Here is a 25,315-nt window from a genome sequence, read left to right as displayed (position 1 = left end):
AATAGGGTCAAGATACAGAATTCATGGATTGGACTAGAAAACAAGAACTAAATCAAACATATTGGCTGCAGAAATCTCCTTTAATTGATTTGTTTATCAAGCAATTAAGTATTGAATACCAAGTACTAAGCTATCAGTCACTGGAGGTAGAAATAAAAAAGACAGACGTGATTCCAATCCTCATGGAACTCATAGTCTAATGGGGTAAACAAATATTTTTCAAATAATTACAAAAAATAGTAACTTATACAAATACGGTAAGTGCTACAAAGGAAACTCACTATGTTTAAGTCAGGAGCACATATAAAAAAACAAAACATATACCATGTACAAATGTTTTTGGACAGCCCATGAGTAAAGAATGATTTTTACATTTTTAAATGAAAAAATAATGAAAATTAAAAAATAAAATCAAAGGAAGAATATTGTTCTGTGATGTGAAAACTACATAAAATTTCAAACTTCAGCTTTCATAAATGAAGTTTTATTGGGAAATAGCCACACTCATTTGCTTATGGAAGCCCTGGTGGCGTAGTGGCTAAGAGTTCGGCTGCTAACCAAAAGGTTGGCAGTCTGAATCCACCAGGTGCTCCTTGGAAACCCTATGGGGCAGTCCTACTCTGTCCTATAGGTTGCTATGAGTCAGAATTGACTCAACAGCAATGGGTATTTGCTTAACATCTTGTCTACGGCTGCTTTCACATTACGCCAAAAAAAAAAAAAAAAAAAACCCACTGCGATCGAGTCCATTCCAACTCATAGCGACCCTATAGGACAGGGTAGTACTGCTCCACAGGGTTTCCAAGACTGTAAATCTCTACTGAGCTGACTGCCACGTCTTTCTCTCCCATAGCGGCTGGTGGGTTCAAATCAAAGACCCTTTGGTTAGCAGCTGTGCCACCGGGGCTCTTTCACGCTACAAAAGCAGAAAGTAGTTGTGACAGAGACAGTATGTGACCCATAACACACCAAATATTTACTATTTGATCCTTTAGAGAAAAGTTTGCCAATCCTTATTCTAAGAGAATGAGTTTAAAAGATGATTTTGTCTTCTTGGTAAAGGAAAACGTCGGTTCCAGTATTTATAAAAACGGAGTCCCTAAAGGTCTCAGACTTTGAAGCTCTGGTGGTGCAGTGGTTAACTGAATAAGGGAGATGGAAGGAAGTTAAGAGAATTTTGCAGGAAAGCTGATTAGGTCACGGGAGAAGCCAAAGCCATATATTTATATTATTTTAATCAGTTTCCACTTTTTTCTCCTATTCATTTTTATCTTGCCTTATACATACATGATTTTTACCTCGCATTATATATATGTGTGTGTATATATATATATTTTAACTGAAGCTAACTTCGACTTTTTATATCTTACATATTAGGTTTGACTCAAAACAAATGTAATTGTTTGCAACTGGGGGATATTACCAGTTCAAATGAATGATAATTTTATTTAGTGATGGTCATGTTTGTGTTGATTTAAATGAGGGAGAACTATGACAAGACAGAGAAAATAATGAAGAAGCAGGGGAAAGAAAAAGTTAAAGACATGACTTTAAGTAATCATGAACAAGTTACTTAATCTCTCTTCACTTCAGTTTCTTAATTCTAAAACTTCTTTCATAGTGTCATGAGGATTATAGTAGATGATGCTTGGTGTAGTCCTTAGGACATAGACACACACCTTAAATGTGTTGTTTTTTATTGCCATTATTATCATCTTTAAAATCCTTGAAGTAGGGCATATGTTATTGTCTTTAAATTCCCATCATCCAGCATTTGATAAAAGAATAAAATGTGTTTATCTCTCATATTTCAAAACATCTGTAAAATATAAACTTTTATTCATTTAAAAATACTACTATTTGAATTCTAATAAAAGTAGCATTTAGTTCATGAAATATTTGTAGAGAAATAATATGTTAGAGAAATCACTAAAATGCAGTAATTGAATTGAAATCCACACTGGAGTCCAGCAAATGCAAAATTGATGCTGAGAAAATAAATCCAAGATGCAGAGGAAATTGTGAGAAATTCCTAAATGCATATTTTTATGCACAGAAATGAGAATGATGAGATCAAGATGATAAATAAGAGAGACAACCTTTAGCTAATGGATAATCCCTGAAGGAGAGAACAAAATAAATGGGAATGAAACAGTTATCAAAGATATGCTAGAAAAAAAAGAAGTTTTCCTAGCTAAAGAAATACCTGCTTACCTTTTTCTCTTTGTTCTAGTTCCTCCTGTGACAATCATATCTTCCTTATTCAATTAGGTGAAAGCCCCTGATACTTTACATGGATTATTGGCTATGCAAGAAAAGTGTAATACTAAAATAGGATGCTTGTTAATTTTATCTGCATAAAAGCCACGTAATGCTAAAACATAATCCTCCTTTTGGTTGACTCGCATCAATTTGAATTAAAGCATTAGATAAAACATTGATTTACTACATGAGGTAGATAAAAGTATACATCTCCTATAGGAATCCAAAATATTTAGCTGTGGAGGTGATTAATTGTTTAACAACATATATAATATTAATAACATAATGTTTAACAACATTAAACATTATTCCTGGCTTAGGAAAAAGTAGACCCTAAAGGAGTCCCTGGGTGGTGCAAATTGTTAATGTGTTCAGCTGTTAACTGAAAAGTTGGTGGTTTGAGTCCACCCCGAGGCACCTTGGAAGAAAGGCTTGGTGATCTACTTCTGAAAAGTCAGCCTTGAGCACAATTCTACTCTGACACACATGGAGTTGCCATAAGTTGGAACTGACTCAGCAAAAAAAAAAAAAAGAAGTGAATAACACAAAATCTTTGCTGTTAAAGAAATTGATAATCTGGTTGGAGAGAAAAATGTATACAAATAAAATAAAGAGATGAACATAGAAAGGGTCATGAAAAGTATGAAACATGGTTTGAAAAAGGAATCAAGAAGCTCTAAAATTTGATATTTGGCCATGGGTTATTTATATGAAATGAACAATTTTAAAGCATATATGCCAGCTTTATGATTGATTTGAAAAAAATATTCAGGTCCTGGAGACTGAAGATTTTGATAGAGGGAGCTATTTTTAAAAATTGTTACAGCAAGGCAGTTGTTTTGGATCATTCTACCTTTGTTGGAACGGAGCCATTTGGTTCGCTTCTCCTGCTCACATTCTACCACATCTGTACCTCCTCTTACTCTACCTTGCAATAATAATATCTATAATTTATTGAGTCTATTCTATAGTAACAATATTTATGTAGTGTATATTCTGTGCTGAGCACTGTCCCAAGTATATTATTTAATAATCAACATGTGTTATTCACCAATAACATAAAAGCCTCATAAGGTAGGTACTATATTCCCTCCCATTTTACAGGTAGTGAAACAGAATCAAAGAGACTTTAAGTATCTTGCCCAAGGTGACATCTTATAAATGTCAGGGGCGGAACTTGAACTCAGAATGCCTGGCCCCAGACTTTGTGCTCTATGCAGCACTGCCTATGATCATCACCCCTGTAGTTGATGCTATGGTAACCTTCATAAGAAGCTGACAAAAGAATGGTTACTATCTTCATTATTATATGATAAAACTGAAGAAAGTTAATCAAATCTCCCAAAGTCACAGCATTCCTAAGTGACATAGCTAGGATTCAAACCTGGATTTGGCTAAATCTAGTGCCTGCTTTTATTCCCCACCACTGCCTCTTATTGAAACTTAGATAATTTATCCTTCAAGCAGGCATTTCAATCTGAAGAAAAATATCACATACAGTACTTTGAATATGTAATTCTTTTAGAAGGTGATTTTTCTTTTAAGAGGACTTTTCAAAACAGATTTTTGAGTGCAGATTTTTTCTTTAATAGGACCACATTTAAAGCTCGGTAATAAATCTTTTTATTTATAAATACAAGATTGAAAAAGGTACACATTTCTTAGCTTACTCCCAAAGGGGAATATTGAGAACAACAAGATAGAAATGATCTGAATGTGTTAAGTTAAGCCACACTCAACTTAAGCTACAGTCATTTTAGAGTAAATAAACTGTTGTGTTTGCTATCTGATAGCTGTTATCTGATATAAGAAGACTTTTTTGTGCATGTGACATATACAAATAAGTGGAATTAGCATTTAAATCACTATATCAAGTCTAACAAAGAATTATTTACTATTAGGAGTGGTAGTCCAACAAAGAATTATTTGCTGTTAGGAGTGGTTTCCAAGTAAAATAGGTTGTTGGTGAAACAGGCCGTTCAGCCATACCTTGAACAAAACCTGTGCCATTTTTCCTTTCCCTAACCTGTCTCTGTCTCCAAGTATGATTTTGCTCCTAACTCCCCTAAAAGTTGAATGGTAACTAATGCTTCCCCTAGGACCTTGAAAAACAAGTCCTATCAATCTAAGCTTGTCAAACAGGATGAAGGATGGCGCCAGCCACCCCCTGGGCTGATGGGATAATGGCAAGAAAAAAATCAACATGTTTGAAATATGACCACCAAAACCAAACAGAAAGAGAATGGACATTCCACAAGTTCCTAAAACCCATGTTCCCATTTCCCTTAAAAAACTCCAACTGGACGGCAGTTCCTTGAGACAGACAGCTTTAGGAGGAGATCATTCCCCTCTGTCTCCATATACTGGTATATATGGTAAAGCTCTTGCTGCCCACCTCACCCCGTCTCAAGAATTGGCTGTTTGTGGCGGGCGGCTCTAACTAGCGAAATTGTGGTAACATTGGTTTAAAAAGACCAATGTTCTTGAATCTTTTGTAGATGATGTTGAGAAGAAAACTTCAGGTAAACTTGAAGTTAATGACCTAGTAAGATGCATGCTTTGAGTTTTTCCAGTGATGGTGAAGGGGTTTTAAGCCATCGTCATCTTCCCTTGGAGCTTCCTGGTATCCAATGTGTATGACAGTTGGCTGACATTAAGTTATCTATGGCAAACTGGATGAAACCAAAGAGTCTACCATATAAGTTGATCCTCTAGTCTTATATTTCTTGCCACAAGATTCTGACTGATTTCTTCGATCTAGAATATGTTCTGATTTGGTTTATTTGCCTTGGCTATATTTGTAATTCTCAATAATTTTTTCAGTTTTAGCCTTTGCTATGCATAAAGTGAAATAAGAAACGTATTACCTATGCCCGTTCTGAGTTTTGAATAGTCACTTGAATTTAACGATTTTTTTTGGGGGGGGGGGGTCAGGTAAAGTGTTACAAAAAGAGTTTTCTTTTTTTTTTTTTAAAGAAACCACAGCTCTCTTCATGTTTGAACCAACTCAAGTTCTCTTTGGTAAAAGCCAACTCAAAATATGTCTCAAGTTCCCAATGTGAGAGAAGCATATACAAGCAGGAAATTTAAGACAACCTAGTGATTTTTAATACCACAGGGAAAAGTTTGGTTGATTTTTTTGTGTATTTTTTTTCCCTTTAGAAAAATAAATTTAAAATGCTAATAAATCTCAATCCAGTCTTTCACTGAAAACGAAAAAGGAAATGAGGGCACAGTATTTGTTTAATAATGGATATATGAAAATGACAGTATCCCAGGGAGCAAAGAGCAATGACGTAAATAATTTAAAATGAGAATATGAAAGATGTTTTCTTGACATGCTAAAGACAACATGTAAAGTGACTGTAATGTCTACAGGACTGTAAAAAGCTGAAGTGGTTTATTGGTATAGATATTATTGGGGTGTATCTTTATTATTGGAAACCCTAGTGGGGTGGTGATTAAGAGCTATGTATGCTTATCAGAAGGTCGGCAGCTGGAATCCACCAGGTGCTCCTTGGAAACTCTATGGGGAAGTTCTACTCTGTCCTATAGGGCTGCGACGAGTAGGAATCAACTCGACGGCAATGGGTTTGGGTCTTTTTTTTAAAAAATCTTTACTGTTATTTTTTTTCCTGATGTAGCTCAAATAAATGATTCATTAAATATATGCCAAGTGTTGATGTTTTTGAAAAAAGTTATACACATTCTTATTTATTAATTGGCTATTTTTTGAAGGGATTAAATATGCCTACTCTTTTTTGAAAAAATTTGTTTTATCTTCTTTCTTCTCCATCTAACATCATAACTGCTCCCTTGGTCTCCTTCTCTCACTCTTCAGTCATCGCCTGTATACCTGGTTCACAGACTACTGTGACGCTTCTCATTAAACACAGCATGCGCAGTTCTAGAGTAGAGCTTCAGTTGCTCACAAGTCCTTTCCTGGAGCATATGGATGGTACTGGGTATATTTAGGAACCCTGAGAGCTGTGCTCATCTGGGCTTATGGGCAATCTCTCATGATGCTGAAGAAGCTCACACAAGTCAAGAGAAAAATTGAATTAAATTTCCCCTCTCCATTGAATGGAGTAGGTCCCTGGGTGGCTCAAACGATTTGAGCTGGACAACTAAACAAAAGGTTCGTTGTTTGAATATACCCAGCACTGCCACAGAAGAAAGACCTGGCAATATAAATCCGTAAGATTACAGCCAAGATAACCCTGTGAAGCACAGCTGTAGTCTGAGACATGTGGGGTTGCCCGGAGATAGAATTAACTGGATGGCAATGAGTTTGGTTTGGTTTGGCTTTAAAATGGGGTAAATGCCTTTCATATTCTCAACTTCTATCTGAAAATTTTATTTTTTGAAACTACTCTTTAATTTCACAGCACCTAAAGATTCCCTTAAGAACAACTGGTAGTGGTAAAGTTTAATTGAAAAAAAAAATGAATAAGAAGATATAATCACTCTTTTAAAAAATTAGCAGGGATTATTGAAGACAAAATTACTGGGGTAGTCTCTATGCGAAATCAGAGTCTTTTCCCTATAATATGTGCCACATTTGTTCTTGGACTGGTACATTCAGTTTTCGGTGGTGCCTAAAGCTGACATATGAGGTACCAGCATTGATGAATGAGCTTGAAATCACGCTGTAGCATTGCATGAAGGACTCATAAACAAACCTATGTAGGCTGGAGGTGGCAGGGAATGCAGGAGAAACTTCTCCAGGAGGGACAATACACAACGTATTCCTGTGCACACTCACCATTTGTGATCTGTGGATTGGCCAGACCAGGGTGGGGGTGCCCACTGATCTCCCAACACCTTCTTTTACAAAATATTTTGGTAGTCTTAAACTTGCAATATATTATAGCTGCGTTTATCTTTCACTCTCGATGAATAGTGCTCTCCTTGATACAGAGGTAAGCACAGAATTAACGGGGAAAAGTGGTAGGGTGTAATATCAGAGCCTCATCCTTCTCTCAATTTGTGTGGGTGTAGTAATCACATACTTTTGGAGGAAAATTAGGCAGAATATTAATAAACTCATTTGGGAGTGATTTTCAATTACCTCTGTAACAGGTACACTCTTGCACCTTTGGAAAATTCAGTGGATCATCACTTTTAATCCTTACTTTCCTGAGGGATGCAGCCATTGGCAATTGAGATGACTTTCACACCAAAGTCTTCAAATCGAAGGAAATCATTTAAATAATCTTAACCCATGTAAGTACTCATTTTCACAAACGATCTAAAAAATAATCAATCATCTCTTAATAACAAAGGATGATGTTTAAAATATTATCAATGAGTGCTCATACATTTGCCAGAGAGATCTTCCTGGCATGAGTCCAGGCTTGTCTTCATGAGTTGAAAAGGGTACATTTTGTATTCTATCTGCCAGGTGAGAATCTGACTCATACCTTCCAAACTGGTGTTTTTGGAGGCACAGAGCCAATGAGAAATTTAACCTGTGGAAATTCTTCCTTCTTAATATAATGAATAAAATATTGCCAGGGTGTGTCATATGGATGGTTTTTAATTTCAAAGGTCTGGTTCTAAAGTTCTTATAAACGATCGAGAAGAACACCAGCTAATTTAGAACATAATTCCTGGAAGAGTTCATTATGCCGCAGGGCTTTGGCTTGGAGGGACCTTTGACAATATTTAGCATTTTCCAACGAGACTCTTGAGGTGCACAGTCTGGGTAGCTTTGTGTTAGGATGTTTCATTTCATTAAAACAGTTCTTTTCCTTATTAGCGTACTCAAGCTTTTCTCATCCTGAAGAGTGAAATTGGATTAATAAATGTTTTTCTAGGAGGCGACTAAATTCATGAAGGGGTATTTTTACCATCAAAATTAGCATTTAAAAATTTATATTTTGAGGCAATTGATCATGATGAATGAGTTAAACAGAGTATACATTTTTTAAAACAAACATTTTGGTCGTGGTTTTAAAATTCAAACCTTCACTTTTTTGGAAGTAATGATGTGTTTGGGGATTCTGGTGTTTAAATTATTTCTCACTGTTTTCCATGCTATAATCAAAGTCTAACAGTTAAAAATCCTGGTGTCGCTATTCACCATTATTATGGGAGTCTCAAAATTCAGTAAACTGTGTAAACGTTCACCTTATTCCTAGGGTTTTTAGCATGGTATTCTGGCTCTCAATTGTTCACTCTTCTTTTGAAGCCTTATTTCAACTTAACATTGCAGTCCAGTAAGTGGAACAAGTTTTGTTTTCCATTGCCTAAATCAATGACAGATACCTCTTGTTAAGCTCTGCTCTATATTTTATTGTTGCTTAACTAGGCTCCTCTCTGACTGTATCTTTAGACCAAATATTAGTCTGCCTTTCAAAGATCATATTATATGACCCCGCCCTATCCTTCCAGACTTAACTCTCAAAACTCTTCTACAGGAAACATGTACCTTAGGCTAAGCAAGGTATTCACTAACTCTAGAATACATGTATTTGTACATTTGTTGTTTTTTGTTAGTTTTGTTTCATTTTATAGCTATCCTGCTTTTTTTGTCCTTCCTTTCCATTTACATAGCCTCATTACCTCATCAAAGCCGGTTCAAGCATGACTTTTTTCTTTAAGTGTTTCCACATGGTTTCTGTTCATAGCTCTCTACCTCACTTCAAATTTTGGTAGCATTTACTGTTTACCAGATAACGCTCTGTCCTATAGGGTCGCTCCGACTGGACGGCACTGGGTCTGGGTTTTTTAGATAACACTCACCAGGTGAATACATGGTATCTTTAAATATCTTTTCTTTTCTTAGAGTATAATGAACTTCTTAAAGACAACAACTCCATCTTATCTGTTTTAATCATAGGTAGCACCCAGGACCTGGTCCACAGAAGGCACTCAATGTCTGTTGAGAAAGAATGGAAGGAAGGAGGGAGGGAGGGAGGGAGGGAGGGATGAAGAGAGGGAAAGAAGGAAGGAAAAAAAGAGGAAAGGAGGAAAGAAAGAAAAAAGGGAAGGAAGAAGGAAAGAATTGAGAGAGGAAGGAAGAAAAAAAAGAGAAAGAAGAAAAGAAAGACATTTATCTCCTGTTTCATCAACAAGGTAAAGGTCATGTCTTCATATGAAAAGAAACCTGAATATATATTGCAAAAGTATAGATGCTCAAGCATTCTTTCGTTCATTCAATAAGTACTATAGAACAAATTTTTCCTTTCCTGCCCCCATGGCAGATTTTTGCTCTCTGTAGTCACAGGAGATCTTAGCCTTCTTATCTCCAAATTTTAGAAAGTAACAGTTTCTTCTCACCAAAGTTAAGTGAGAAGTCTTAACATTCTTGCTTCTATGGAGCATTCTGGCTGTACTTTTTCCAAGACAGATTTGTTCATTCATCTGGCAGGTCAGGGCTATTTTCTATTCTTTGCCAACAACCACAATTCAAGTGCATCAATTCTTCAGTCTTCCTTATTCATTGTCTAGCTTTTGCATGCATGTGAGGCTATTGAAAATACCATGGCTTGGATCAGGTGCACCTTAGTCCTCAAGGTGACATCTTTGCTTTTTAACACTTTAAAGAGGTATTTTGCAGCAGATTTGTCCAATGCATTACAGTGTTTGATTTCTTGACTGCTGCTTCCATGGGTGTTGATTGTGGTCAAAGTAAAATGAAATCCTTGACAATTTCAGTCTTTTCTCAGTTTATCACGATGGTGCTTATCGGTCTAGTTGTGAGAATTTTTGTTTTCTTTATGTTGAGGTGCAAATCCATACTGAAGGCTGTAGTCTTTGCTCTTCATTAGTAAATGCTTCAAGTACTATTCACTTTCAGCAAGCAAGGTTGTGTCATTAAATTACAGGTTGCTAATGAGTCTTTCTCCAATTCTGATGCTTTGTTCTTCTTCATATAGACTAGCTTTTTGGATTATTTTTTCAGCGTACAACCCGGACACACACCCCTCCTGATTTTAAACCACACAGCATCCGCTTGTTGTGTTCGAATAACTGCCTCTTGGTTTATGTATAGGTTTCTCATGAGCACGATTAAGTATTCTGGAATTCCCATTCTTCACAATGTTATTCATAATTTGTTATGATCCAAAGAGGTTATTGCCTTTGCATGGTCAATAAAACACAGGTAAACACCTTTATAATATTCTCTGCTTTCAGACAAGATCCATCAGAATTGATATCCCATATCCACGTCCTCTTCTGAATCTGGCTTGAATTTCTAGCAGTTCCTGTCAATGTACTGCTGCAACTGTTTTTGAAATACCTTCAGCAAAATTTTACCTGCATGTGAGGTTAATGACACTGTTCGGTTACTTCTGCATTCCATTGGATCATCTTTCTTTGGAATTGGCTTGTATCTGGATCTCTTCCAGTTGGTTAGCCAGGTTGTCGTGTTCCAGATTTCTTGGCACAGATAAGTGAGTGCTTCCAGAGTCGTATCTGCTTGTTGAAGCATCTCAGTTGGTGTTCTGTCAATTTCTGGAGCCTTATTTTTCACTAACGCCTCCAGTGCAGCTTGGACTTCTTCCTTCAGTATCATTGGTCCTTGATCACATGCTACCTGCTGAAATGATTGAATGTCGGCAGTTCTTTTTGGTACAATGAATTTTGTGTATCTTTTCCATCTTCTTCTGATGCTTCCTGCATCGTTCAATTTTTTGCCCATAGAATCCTGCAACATTGCAACTCGAGGCTTGAACGTTTCCTTCAGTTCTTTCAACTTGAGTGACACTGAGCATGTTCTTCCCTTTTGGTTTTCTAACTCCAGGTCTTTGCACATGCCATTATAATATTTCGTCTTTTGAACCACCCTTTGAAGTCTTCTGTTCAGCTTTTTACTTCACCAATTCTTTGATTCACTTTAGCCACTCAACATTCAAGTGCTAGCTTTGGAGTCTCTTCAGACATCTATTTTGGCCTTTTCTTTCTTTTCTCTTTTAGGAATGCCTGTTGATTATGTTATATAAATTCTACACCTGCATAAAAATGAACATTTTTCTAATCTAATATTTTTATCAGGAAGTTTATTTTTAAATCATCTTTTAATGATCATGTGTATCTATGCATATATACATATATATGATTTAAAAATATATATATTCCTTTAAAATATATATTTATCTAGTATACACTAGTATGCTATGGCCCTGGGTTCTGGGAATATGCTGGGAAATGGTTAACAACCAACTTTTCAGTAAGGAGAAGCCTAATTTTTGTAGCATTTGTTACACGTCCACCATGAATGATTTCAAGCTACCAACGTGATATATCACTTAAGGCAGAACTGAAGAAGATGCATAATATTGGTTTTCAAAAGATGCTTTGAGGCTGTTCCGGCATACCACTGAATGTATATATTCATTTAGAAAATGATTCGGTCGTCTCTCTCTGTTGTGTGTATTCATTAGATAAAGCTTCTGAAATAAAACAAAACAGTAAATATTTCCTTATACTTCAATATGAACTAAAGAATACAACTCTAATCCTCTAGTGACAATGCCTAGAAACTAGAATCAGTTCTTATTTTAAACATGCTAACCAGTATTCACCTGATGATTAGAGATGGACCCTTGTTACAGTAAGGATAGCCTCAAAATAACCTTAATCTTTGTGTAATGATAAGTCTTTTTAAAATTTTTTTTCCAGTCCCAGCCAATAGCAATCTGGACCTATGCTGAAATATATTTACAAAGGATGTATATTCTTATCTTATTGGGATGGTTTCTGTGTATCTTCATTCTATATATACACTTTTCTTTTTCTTGGCCTAATGCACAAACTTAGCAAAACAGGGCATGTAATTACCCATTATCAAGGAAGTGATGAATTTTCCAGTCACCTCTGCTTGTAAAAAACAAAAAAAGATCAGAAATCAGGCAGATTGCTCTGAAATCTTTTTACCAAACCTGTATACTGTGTCATTGTAGTTAGCATGCTCTTAGCAGAATGTAATCGAAAACTCAAATAAAAGTGGCTTAAGCAATATGATAGCTCCAGGTTGATTAGTATAGTAGTTCAATGATGTCATGAGGAACGAAGATTCTTTCCATCTTTCTGCTCTACCATCCCAGCCTAGCTCCTTTCCATGGTGAAAGATGGTTGTTGAAGCACAAAGTTTCATCAATGTGAGAGAAAGATAAGGAATAGTTTCTGCATTTGGTACCTAAAAAAAAAAATTAAGTGAAGAATCTTTCCCCAAAAGTCCTTTAGCAAACTTCTCTTCATGGTTCCTATTACTTTTATTTCTTCCTCAGTTATTATCTAGGATCCATGAGGACAGAGATGTTCCTGTTTTGCTCACTGCTGTTTCTTCAGCACTTAGTGCCTGCCACATAGTATGAGCTCAGTAAATAGTTGTGAAATAAATCAGTGAACGAATGCATAAATGTCTGATTTGTCAAAAAAGGGTTGCATGCCTTTTCCCCAAACCAGTCATAGACAAGGAAGGTGAGACCATCATGACTGAATTTGATCCCTCAAAGTTTATCTGAACCCAGTGAGGAAGGGTGGACACCTAACAAAACTGGAGCTCTGGCAACATGAAAAAGAAGCAAATGGCTGTTAAAAACAACACAAACAACAACATCAACAAAAAATTGTCATCGAGTTGATTTTGATGCATAGTGACCTACATGACAGAGTAGAACTGCCCCATATGGTTTCCAAGGAGCAGCTGGTGGAATTGAACGGCTGGCCTTTTGGTTAGCAGATGTAGTCCTTAACCACTGAGCCACCAGGGGTCCAAATGGCTGTTAGGTTGACAATGTACAGTGCCTTTTCTAAATGTCATGGCAAGATATTTTGTGTGGGGGCAGAAGTCAACATTTGCCGTAGAATTTTGGTAAACAAAGAAAGAAAAAAGAATGAGCTACAGACTTTCTCCAGCCTAGGAAAGAAATGAGACCACACTGGACACCTTAAGGTAACTGACTCACGAAGCTTGAGATTGCCCAACCATTTTGCATCTTTAGGTGCTCTCTCTACTCAAGGTTTTATACATGCCCAATGTAGTGTTAGCTGCTTGATTTAAACTTCTTATTAGAACTTTGTTTTGTCTGTCCATTTTTCAAAAATTATCAGGAATGCTCAATCATGCCATTTGGGGATATTATCCAATGTTTCTTGAGGAAATTCATGTCTAAGATATTTTGCTTTTATTTATCTATATTAAATTTTATTTTTCTAGATAAACCGTATATCCTATGGAGAACTGTTTGGATCCTGATTCTGTTACCCACTGTATGTGCTACAACTTGCTATTAGAAACTCTTGTTTGGGCATAGACTCAATCAGTCAACGTTCTGTAAGTTTGTTGAATTATTTCTTCACCAAACTGCATGCCATTGACCTTGTATTTCTCTCTCATGCATATGTACAAACTTTTGCTAGATACTTTTCATTAGAACAGTAGCCAGAGTCTTCAGCTATGTTCTGATAGATTGGTCCATCGAGAAAAAAAGAAACACATTTTCTCCTTTTGAGACTTAGAGGCCTGTCTAGAGATTTTAGTTTTGTTTTCAAATAAATGATCCTTTTTTTTTAAAAATTTTATCGTGCTCTAAGTGAAAGTTTACAAATCAAATCAATCTCTCACGCGAAATCTTGTATACACCTTGCTACATACTCCCAGTTGCTCTCCCCTCAATGTGACAGCCCGCTTCCTCCCTCCACTCTCTCTTTTCGTGTCCATTTCGCAAGCTTCTAACCACCTCTACCCCTCTCACCTCCCTTCCAGGGAGGAGATGCCAACATAGTCTCAAGTGTCCACCTGATCCAAGAAGCTCACTCTGATGTAGTTTCTGGTTTATGTGGCCCTTTTTGTCTCTTGGGCTCGTAATTACCTTGTGTCCTTAGTGCTCTTCATTCACCTTTGATCCAGGTGGGTTGGGACCAACTGATGCATCTTAGATGGCTGCTTCCTAGCATATATGACCCCAGACGCCACTCTCCAAAGTGGGATGCAGAATGTTTTCTTAACAGATTTTATTATGCCAATTGACTTAGATGTCCCCTGAAATCATGGTCCCCAAACCCCGCCCCTGCTACACTGGCCTTGGAAGCATTCAGTTTATTCAGGAAACTTCTTTGCTTTTGGTTTAGTCCAGTTGTGCTGACCTCGCCTGTATTTTGTGTTGCCTTTCCCGTCACCTAAAGTAGTTCTTATCTACTATCTAATTACTGAATATCCCTATCTCACCTTCCCTCCCTCCCCCATCTCGTAACCATCAAAGAATATTTTCTTCTCTGTTTAAATTACTTCTCGAGTTCTTATAATAGTGGTCTTATACAATATTTGTCCTTTTGCAACTGACTAATTTCACTCAGCATAATGCCTTCCAGATCCCTACATGTTATGAAATGTTTCACAGGTTCCTCACTGTTCTTTATCAATGTGTAGTATTCCATTGTGTGAATATGCCACAATTTATTTATCCATTTGTCCATTGATGGGCACCTTGGTTGCTTCCATCTTTTTGGTACTGTAAACAGTGCTGCAGTAAACATGGGTATGCATATATCTGTTCGTGTAAAGGTTCTTATTTCCCTAGGATATATTCCAAGGAGTGGGATTGCTGGATGCTATGGTAGTTCTATTTCTAGCTTTTTAAGGAAGCGCCAAATCGATTTCCAAAGTGGTTGTACCATTTGACACTCCCACCAGCAGTGTAGAAGTGTTCCAATCTCTCCACAACCTGTCCAAAACTTATTCTTTTGTGTTTTTTGGATTAATGCCAGCCTTGCTGGAGTGAGATGAAATCTCATTGTAGTTTTGATTTGCATTTTTCTAATGGCTAATGGTCGTGAGCATTTCCTCATGGATCTGTTAGCTACCTGAATGTCTTCTTTAGTGAAGTGTCTGTTCATATCTTTTGCCCATTTTGTAGTTAGGTTGTCTTTTTGTAGTTGAGTTTTTGCAGTATCATGTAGATTTTAGAGATCAGGCACTGATTGGAAGTGTCATAGCTAAAAACTTTTTCCCAGTCTGTAGGTAATCTTTTTACTCTTTTGGTGAAGTCTTTGGATGAGCATAGGTGTTTGATTTTTAGGAGCTCCCAGTTATCTAGTTTTTCTTCTGCCTTGTTAGTAATGTCTTGTATACTGTTTATGTCATGTATTAGGGCTCCTAACGTTGTCCCTATTTTTTCTTCCATGATCTTTATCATTTTAGATTTTATATTAGGTCTTTGATCCATGCTGAGCTCGTTTTTGTGCATGGAATGAGGTATGGGTCTTATTTCATTTTTCGTAGATGGATATCCAGTAATGCCTGCACCGTTTGTTAAAAAGACTGTCTTTTCCCCATTTAACTGTTTTGGGGCCTTTGTCAGTGGATGGATTTATGTCTGGATTCTCAATTCTGTTCCATTGGTCCATGTATGTGTTGTTGTACCAGTACCAGGCTGTTTGGACTACTGTGGTGGTATAATAGGTTCTAAAATCAGGTAGAATAAGTCCTCCCACTTTGTTCTTCTTTTTCAGTAATGCTTTACTTATCCGGGGCCACTTTCTCTTCCGTATGAAGTTGGTGATTTGTTTCTCCATCTCATTAAAGAATGTCGCTGGAATTTGGATCAGAATTGCATTTTATCTATAGATGGCTTTGGTAGAATAGACATTTTTACATTGTTAAGTCTTCCTATCCATGAGCAAGGTAAGTTTTCCCACTTATGTAGGTCTTTTTTGGTTTCTTACAGAAGTGTTTTGTAGTTTTCTTTACAAGTCTTTTACAGCTCTGGTAAGATTGCTTACTAAGTATTTTATCTTCTTGGGGGCTACTGTAAATGGTATTGATTTGGTGATGTCCTCTTCGATGTTCTTTTTGTTGGAGTAGAGGAATCCAACTGATTTTTGTGTGTTTATCTTGTATCCCAATACTCTGCTAAACTCTTCTATTAGTTTCAGTAGTTTTCTTGAGGATTTCTTAGGGTTTTCTGTGTATGAGATCATGTCATCTGCACATAGAGGTACTTTTACTTCTTCCTTGCCAATCTGGATGCCCTTTATTTCTTTATCTAGCCTAATTGCTCTGGCTAGGACCTCAAGCACAATGTTGAATAAGAGCACTGATAAAGGGCATCCTTGTCTGGTTTTCGACCTCAAGGGGAATGTTTTCAGGCTCTCTCCATTTACGATAATGTTGGCTATTGGCTTTGTATAAATGCCCTTTATTATGTTGAGGAATTTTTCTTCTATTCCTCTTTTGCTGAGAGTTTTTATCATGAATGAGTGTTGAACTTTGTCAAATGCCTTTCCTGCATCAATTGATAAGATCATGTGATTCTTGTCTTTTATTTTATTTATATGATAACAACTAGATTACATTAATTGTTTTTCTAATGTTGAACCATCCCTGCATACCTGGTATGAATTCCACTTGGTCATGGTGAATTATTTTTTTGATATGTTGTTGAATTCTGTTGGCTAGAATTTTGTTAAAGATTTTTGCATCTAAGTTCATGAGGAATATAGGTCTGTAATTTTCTTTTTTGTGTGGTGTCTTTACCTAATTTTGGTATCAGAGATATGTTGGCTTCATAGAATGAGTTTGGGAGTATTCCATCCTTTTCTATGCTCTGAAACACCTTTAGTAGTAGTGGTGTTAACTCTTCTCTGAAAGTTTGGTAGAGCTCTGCAGTGAAGCCCTCCAGGCCAGGGCTTTTTTTTGTTGTTGGAAGTGTTTTGACTACCTTTTCAACCTCTCCTTTTGTTATGGGTCTATTTAGTTGTTCTACCTCTGTTTGTGTTAGTTTAGATAGGTAGTGTGTTTCTAGGAAGTCATCCATTTCTTCTAGGTTTTCAAATTTGTTAGAGTACAATTTTTCATAGTAATCTGATATGATTCTTTTAATTTCAGTTGGGTCTGTTCTCATATCACCCATCTCATTTCTTGTTTGGGTTATTTGCTCCCTTTCCTGTTTTTCTTTTGTCATTTTGGCCAGTGGTTTATCAATTTCGTTGATTTTTTCAAAGAACCAGCTTTTGGTCTTGTTAATTCTTTCAATTGTTTTTCTGTTTTCTATTTCATTTAGTTCTGCTCTAATTTTTATTATTTGTTTTCTTCTGGTGCCTGAGGGTTTCTTTTGTTGCTCTCTTTCTGTTTGTTCAAATTGCAGGGATATTTCTTGGATTTTGGCCCTTTCTTCTTTTTGTATCTGTGCATTTATTGATATAAATTGACCTCTGAGCGCTGCTTTCACTGTGTCCCGAAGGTTCTGATAGGAAGCGTTTTCATTCTCATTGGAGTCTATAAATTTCTTTATTCTATCCTTAATGTCCTCGATAATCCAGTCTTTTTTGAGCAGGGTATTGTTCAGTTTCCAAGTGTTTGATTTATTTTCCCTGCTTTTTCTGTTATTGATTTCCATTTTTATGGCCTTATTGTCAGAGAGGAAACCCTGGTATCAGCATATCCCTGATACCAAAGGGCCAGCAGTTCAAATCCACCAGGCACTCCTTGGGAACTCTGTGGGGCGGTTCTACTCTGTCCTATAGAGTCGCTATGAGTTGGAATCGACTCGATGGCACTGGGTTTGGTTTTGGTGGTTTTACGATTAGAGAAGATGTTTTGTAATATTTCAGTGTTTTGGATTCTGCTAAGGCTTGTTTTATGACCTAATATGTGGTCTATTCTAGAGAATGTTCCATGTGCACTAGAAAAGAAAGTATACTTGGTTGCTCTTGGGTGAAGTGGTCTGTATATGTCTATGAGGTCAAGTTGGTTGATTGTGGCATTTAGATCTTCTGTGTCTTTATTGGGCTTCTTTCTGATGTCCTGTCCTTCACTGAAAGTGGTGTGTTGAAGTCTCCTACTATGATTGTGGAGCTGTCTAGCTCACTTTTCATTGCTGATAGTTTGTTTTATGTATCTTACTGCCCTGTCATTGGGTGCATAAATATTTAATATGGTTATATCTTCTTGGTATATTGTCCTTTTAATCATTATATAGTGTCCTTCCTCATCCTTTATGGTGGATTTAACTTTAAGGTCTATTTTGTCAGAAATTATTATTGCCATTCCTGCTCTTTTTTGATTGTTGTTTGCTTGATACATTTTTTTCCATCCTTTGAGTTTTAGTTTGTTTGTGTGTCTAAGTCTAAGGTGTATCTCTTGTAGGCAGCATATAGACAGATTGTGTTTTTTAATCCATTCTGCCAGTCTCTGTCTCTTTATTGGTGCATTTATTCTATTTATATGCAGCATTTTTTTTAATAATTATTTATAGGTATGAATTTAATGTTAACATTTTGATGTCTTTTTTTGTGTGTTGTTGATGGTTTCTTTTTCCCACTTAATTTTATGTGCTGAGTAGATTATCTTTATATATTGTCCTTTCCTCATATTCATTGTTGTTGATTTTGTTTCTGCTGAGTCTGTATTTTTTCTTATATTTTATTTTGATGTGTAGGATAGTTTGTCTCCTTTGTGGTTACCTTATTATTTACCCCCTTTTTTTTTTTTTTTCCAAAAGTAAACCTAACTTTTACTTCTTTGTATTGCTGTATCTTCCTGTCCATATGGAAGCTATATGACTACATTTCTTAGTCCCCCTTTATTATTGTAATGTTGTCTTCTTTTACTTAATAGCACTGCTGTTACCCTGTTTTGAGCCTTTTTTTTTTTTCACCTTGCTTTGTTTTTTTGGATTTCCCTGTCTGGGTTGAGTTCTGATTGCTCTGCCTAGTGTTCTAGTCTTGGTTTGATGCCTGATCTTTAAATGATCCCTTTAATAATCAGTTTATGTTGTTTATGTTGCTATATACCCTTAGCAATAAATTTTTCCAAATCTATCTTCTTCTCTTTGAACCTCAAATTTACATTTGTCTGTTCCCTCTTACCATTTGATTCCCCATTATTACTCAAAAGTTTCAAGTGTGACTCAACAATCTTACCTGCTGTTCTTACAAAAATTTGGAAGATCTCAAACATATTACCAGGATTTGTTCTGCTTTTGTCAGTCTGAGGATTTCACTCTCTGGCAACTAAGACTGAAGCCAATTCAAGATGAATAGTTCTACTCTCTCATTATCATATACTAACAGGATTCCTTCACTCCAAGTATCAACCCTCTTCCTTGAATATTCAGAATAAAATGAAAGATATTCTGTAGCAATTAAATATATGGGCTTTAGAGTACACCTGCCTCGAGGTTGAGCCCTGGTTCTACCACTTATTCACACTGTGACTTTGGGCTTTTATTAGCAGCATGATCTCCTTAAGTCTGCATAATAGGGATAATAATAACATTGACTTCATAGCACTATTGGGAAGATTACAAGAAATAATGCCAAAAAAAAAAAAAAAAAGCACTTAGCATAGTGCTGGGCTCAGAAATCGTAGGTAAACTCTTTTGTTAGTAAAAGAGATACAGTATTGGAGTCAGGAGAAATAAAATTTGGAGTGATGTTTCCAACATACAGAAATGGTGTACACTGCCAGTGATCAAGGTGTTACTTGCACGCAACATTGCATGTCGGCTGCTTTTGTATATGACACTTGCTATTAGATTCCTTTGCAGCAGTTTGATGCTCATGACAAGAAATGACTAGCAATTCAGAGGGTGTGTAACCCCTAGAGAGTCAGCAGAGTGCTTAAAACTTATCTGAACTTTAACCTTTGCTTTTGTAAGTGCTTGGGAACTATGGAAGTTCTATTCTGAATCTTACCTCAGATGCCCTTTGGTGTGTTTGATATTTCAGGCACCACCCTTTGAGACATTTGTTTTTCCCCTCCCGTTTTTCCCCTCCCTTTATAAACACGAACTGTGGATCCCAGCCTGTATCTAAATGGGTTCCTTCCTTGTTCAGAATATATTAAGATCCACTGATCTTCACAGCCTTGAAGGCATGTGTAGCCCACTGTATGAAAAGCCACGCTGTGTGTTTTGGTCCTCTGCAGGACATCGCCCATCTGTGAACACCACAGTTTAACCTTGGAAATAGACAATGAAGTATTTGTCTTGTCCTGGATTGTGGGTTTGCCTGACTTTTTAGGGTGAATGGTAAAAATAAACTTGCCATAATAATACGTGTACGAGGATGTTTGTTGCAGCATTATTTGTAAAGATGAAAAATTGAAAGCAATTAAATATTTATCAGCCAGAGATAAGTACATTATGGTACATCCAAAAGATGGAGTAATAGGTAGACATTATAATGAATGAGGCAAATCTGTATATGTAGTAAATTTGTCCATTATCTGTTTTTGGATAGGAAAAAGCAAATTGCAGAGTATCATGTATAACCACCCTTTGCCATGGAGTCCATTCTGACTCATAGCGACCCTACAGGACAGAGTAGAACTGCCCCATGGAGTTTCCAAGGAGCGCCTGGTGGATTCCAGCTGCCGATCTCTTGATTAGCAGCCTTAGCTCTTAACCACTACTCCACCAGGGTTCCCATATCATGTAATCTTATTCTTTTGTATACAAACATATATGTATTGCAAAAATAAAAAGATTTATAAGTCCAGTGATCAAACTGTTAATAGTGCTTATACCTGGAAAGTGGGAGGGGAGGGCACATGAGGAGAAAAAAATTTGCTTTTATTTAATATACTCGACGGCACTGGGGGTTTGGGAATATAGCGTGTGGAAACCCTGGTAGCACACTGGTTAAGTGCTATGGCTGCTAACCAGAAGGCCAGCGGTTAGAATTCACTGGGTGCTCCTTGGAAACCCTAGAGGGCAGTTCTACCCTCTGCTGTAGCGTCGCTAGGAGCCCGAATCGACTCCACGGCAATGGCTAATACCTGTGTGACTAATTCACAGTGAACATGAATTCTTATGATAATTCAAAAAATAAAATGCATAAAGTAAAAGCCAATTTTTCACTTAGCCTGTGCTAATTTCCAGTGATTTATTCATTATTTTTAAAATAAAATATATTTCACATTTACTCCTCCTGCTATCCATAATCTTAAAATTGGATGACAAAAATTAAATTTAATGGCTCCAGAATCATCAATTCAATTTGATTCCAATTTACTTTTTTTTCCAATTTACTTTTTAAGATAAGATTAAAATAATAACTTAAGAACTGATGTCATTAACTTACCTTATATTAAAGAAAAATTTTATAAGGAAAAATATTTTCTTACTCTTTTTCTGTATCTGCATTTCAAATGCATATTTATTTGAGAGAAAATAGCTCAGAAACCAAGAGGAAAAAACAAAGAACTCTGTTTTCAAATAAATTGACTATTAAGATAGTGTATGGGAAAACCCAGTGCCCGGCATACTGGTGGCAGCTTACAAGGGTTTTGTTGTTGTTATTTTAAAAAATTTAACTGTGCATTCCTAGAGATTGCTAAGTACACAATGTATTTTAAGTGTGTGTGTGTAAATGAGATCAGGAGGGAAGAAAGGAGGACAGAGAGGGGGAAAGAAAGAGGAAAAGAGGAGAGAGAGAGAGGAAAAGAGAAAGAGAGTCAAAGACAGAGAACAACCTGGGGTGTGCAAGCAGGTGTCTTTACCTCTCTGCTTTGAATTAAAATGTTCTGTAACTTATAGAAAATGAGCTTATTGATGAAAACACAATATGATCCGTGAAGACTTTTAGTGAGTTTTAAGAAATATACGCAATAGAGAGAAATAAAATTTCTATGATGAGAAACAGGGACCAAAGTTCAATGAAATACAGTAAAGCTAAATTAAAAAAAAAAAAAAGTAAATACAATTTAAAGGATGATTGAATAAGCATGCATCTTTTTCATATACATATTTTATAACATAAATCATTACATACTTAATTGATCTGTCTGTATATAGCAGGAGGGGCTCTTGTAATATTTAAATTTACTTACGGTGTAATGACACGTTCCTCTACAGGGAAAACTTGACAGAAACTTCTAAAGAGTTAGGATCCCTAAGTATACAAGATATTTTAAGTATGTGTATGTAAATGAGTTCAGGGAGTAAAGGAAGCAAGGACAGAGAGAGGAAGAGAGAGAAAGAGAGGGAAGGAAAGAGAAAGAAAAAAAGAATCAAAGAGAGACAGAGAGAGAGAACAACGTGGGGTGGGCTAGCAGCTGTATTTCTCTCTGCTTCGATGACTCCTTGTTCTTGCCCCTGGGTTCTAGTATAAGGTTAGAGAAGGTGAACTCTCAGAAAGCCTAGAACATTGAAAATGATATTAAAAAAAAAAAAAAAGAAAAGAAAAAAATGATGGGAAAAAGAAAAATGGTTTAGTCTTTTACTTTTATTTAAGGAGAGGATAATGGGAAAGTATCTTCAAACATACAGCCTCAAAGCATCAAAGAGGTAGGTGAGAAGGAACTTTCAGGTCCTCAATTCCAAACTTACTACCATTAAAAAAAAATCCCTGTGTAATACTTTTGGTCATTACATGCCTGTTTGACCGAACGGAAGGGAGTTCTTTTATTTTTAGAATGGATGTTCCAGAGCCTGGACTGGTTCTATAGAAAATATGGTATCCACTCCAATTTCTGACATCAACTAACAGAATGAACTCTAGGAAGTCATTTAAACTCTCGGGGCCTATTTTCCTCATCTCTAGGGTGAGGCAGTTGGGCTCAGAGGCCACCAGAGTCCTGTATAACTTTAAAGGGCTATTCGAGCTCCAATTCTGTGGTTTTCATTTGGGGTGGAGATGTGGGATAGGAGCATCAGCCGGGTTTTGGAGTGAGTAAACTTGGGTGTGGATTTTGATTAATATTTTTTGATTAGATGACCTTCAGCAGATCACTTGACCTCTGTCTAACTTCCCCTATCCTTAAATTAGAGACAACAATACCTACCTTGGAGACTTGATTTGGGTATTTACTGAAAAAATGATTTCAAAGCATTTAGCATCCTGTCTGGCACACTGTAGATGGTCGACAGTTGTTAATTCCCCTTTTTCTTCCCTCCCTTTAAAACAGGAAATATGTGGATTAAAATGAAGTAAAAGTACATACTTATTAGCTATAGGGCAGTTTTTATAAAATATAGATGTAATGACTGCTATTAAGTAGGTAAAATTTATTCAAAGTCATTTGGATAATTCTGCTTTGATCCAGAAAAACCAGATTATGTTGGAAATTTATTTCACTGCTCTAATTTACCAGTACTTTAATATAGAATGTTAAAAACAGTACAGATATGCTGCGACATTCTTAATACTTACCACTATAGGGATTCTTCCCTTCCATGTGAGAGACCTGGATTCGATACCTGGCTAATGTACCTCACGCACAGCCACTACCAGTCTGTCAGTAGAGGTTTACAGTTGCTGAACAGGTTTCCGCAAAGCTTCCAAACTAAGAAGAAAGGCCTGGAGACCTGCTTTCAAAAATCGGTCAGCGAAACCATTTGGATCACAACAGTCGCATCTGCAACCAATATGGAAATGGCAAAGGACTGAACAGGCTGTTTTATTCCTTTGTGCATGGGGTTGCCATGAGCCGGGGACTGACTCTAGCTCAGCAGCAGCGCAGAGTTGGATCATTGTAATATAAAGCACTCACCATGGTCTATTGAAACCATCCTTTTATATGAGCCTATGTCTCAATAAAATCTTTGAGAAAAGAGATCCCAATTCATCTTTTTACCCCTAGCACACAGCACAGTGTCAAACATGTAATAGGGCTTAATAAATATGTATTATTCTAAACTAAACGCATTGCCATCGAGTTGATTCCGACTCATAGCGACCCTATAGGACAGAGTAGAACTGCTTCATAGGGTTTCCAAGGAGCAATTGGTGAATTTGAACTGCTGAGCTTTTGGCTAGCAGCCAAATGCTTAAACACTGATGCTACCAGGGCTCCAAAACCCATAGACAGGACACAAAAATTATTATTTCAAATCAGAAATATGGAGCCCAAAGAAATTTACTGATTTGCCAAAATTAAAAATAATGTTTGTAACAAACTAAAGATTGGCTACTCAGCAACCAACTGGGCTACTCAACTTTCCTCTGCCTCATGGTCTTCTTACCTCAACATAGAACACTAAAACCAACACAGAGAAATTAAACGGGGAAAAAAAAGCAGTATACACATAGAAATAATGTAGCTGGTGGTACAATGGTTAAGCGCTTGGCTGCTAACCAAAAGGTCACGGTTCCAGCAAGTTCTCAGGCCAAAAGGCCTGAGGATCTGCTTGCGTAAAGATTAAAAAATCCAGCCTAGGAAATCTTATGGGGGCAGTTCTACTCGGTCACGTGGGGTCTCTCTGAGTCAGAAACAACTTGATGGCACATAACAATAAAACACATATACTTTTAATAAAGAGACAAAAGAACAAAAAAGAAACAAAATTGCTCAGACATAGCAAGGGAGGACTAGAAGAAGGAAAAGTATTTGAGATTAATTCACATGCTGTAGACTAAACTATTAAGCCCAGGTGGAGCAATGGTTAAGAGCTCGGCTGCTAACCAAAAAGTTGCCAGTTCAAATCCACCAGCCGCTCCTATTGGGCAGTTCTACTCTGTCCTACAGGGTCATTATAAGTTGGGATTTAGATACAACTATCAAAAAAAAAAAAAAAAGACTGTGTTGAGTAGAAGAATAAAGAACTGGAACTTATAAAAGTAGAAAGGAATATAGAAACACATGGGAAAGAGAGAAAGGACTCATGTGCTTCCTGGGAAGCTAAAAAGTATAGGGAGTAAAATGTCAAAGCCATATTCATATGGCATGTAACTCACTCAGAATTTTCATCCAGTGATGCAGCACTGGACTGAGCATGGAATTTTCCCAGAGATTCCAGACCTCTGAGATAGGCTTCCGTATCCATGTCACATTTGTACATTGCTTGTCAAAATTCTTCCATAGGGTAATGATGAATGAGAGTGTAGAGCTATATATAAATACCCATGTAGTACTGTTCATCACATTAAAAAGACATTACAGCTCAACGTTCAAAACCGAAGGAACTATGCTGGCAGATAAAAAAAAATCGAACATCTGTAAAATTAGGAAATTTGGTTGCCTTGAAGAAAAATGGTGAAAATCGACTTGCCATGAATTTCTCTGGGATTAGGCTGAGCACTGTGTCGTTTCTGGACATATTGCAAAATTAGTTCCTTGCTAAGCAATCTTTTCATTCTCATTGAGGAAGAAATAAAT

At 36.7% G+C, this 25,315-nt stretch overlaps 1 long non-coding RNA gene across 3 annotated transcripts in view; it reads left to right on the top strand.

Moving 5' to 3' along the window:
• The window catches only part of LOC126087942 (uncharacterized), a 134,614-nt gene that overhangs the window by 22,416 nt on the left and 86,883 nt on the right, over nt 1-25,315 (top strand). For all 3 annotated transcript variants that reach the window (XR_007519908.1, XR_007519909.1, XR_007519907.1), the window contains exons 2-3: nt 7,345-7,488; nt 13,433-13,549. This is a non-coding gene — a long non-coding RNA (uncharacterized LOC126087942). The remainder of the gene's footprint in view (nt 1-7,344; nt 7,489-13,432; nt 13,550-25,315) is intronic.

The sequence above is a fragment of the Elephas maximus genome, chromosome 13 (assembly GCF_024166365.1).
Source record: "Elephas maximus indicus isolate mEleMax1 chromosome 13, mEleMax1 primary haplotype, whole genome shotgun sequence".
Taxonomy (NCBI): Eukaryota; Metazoa; Chordata; class Mammalia; order Proboscidea; family Elephantidae; genus Elephas; species Elephas maximus.
The sequence above is the reverse complement of the archived record's forward strand: the minus strand, read 5'-3'. Positions and strand labels throughout refer to the sequence as shown.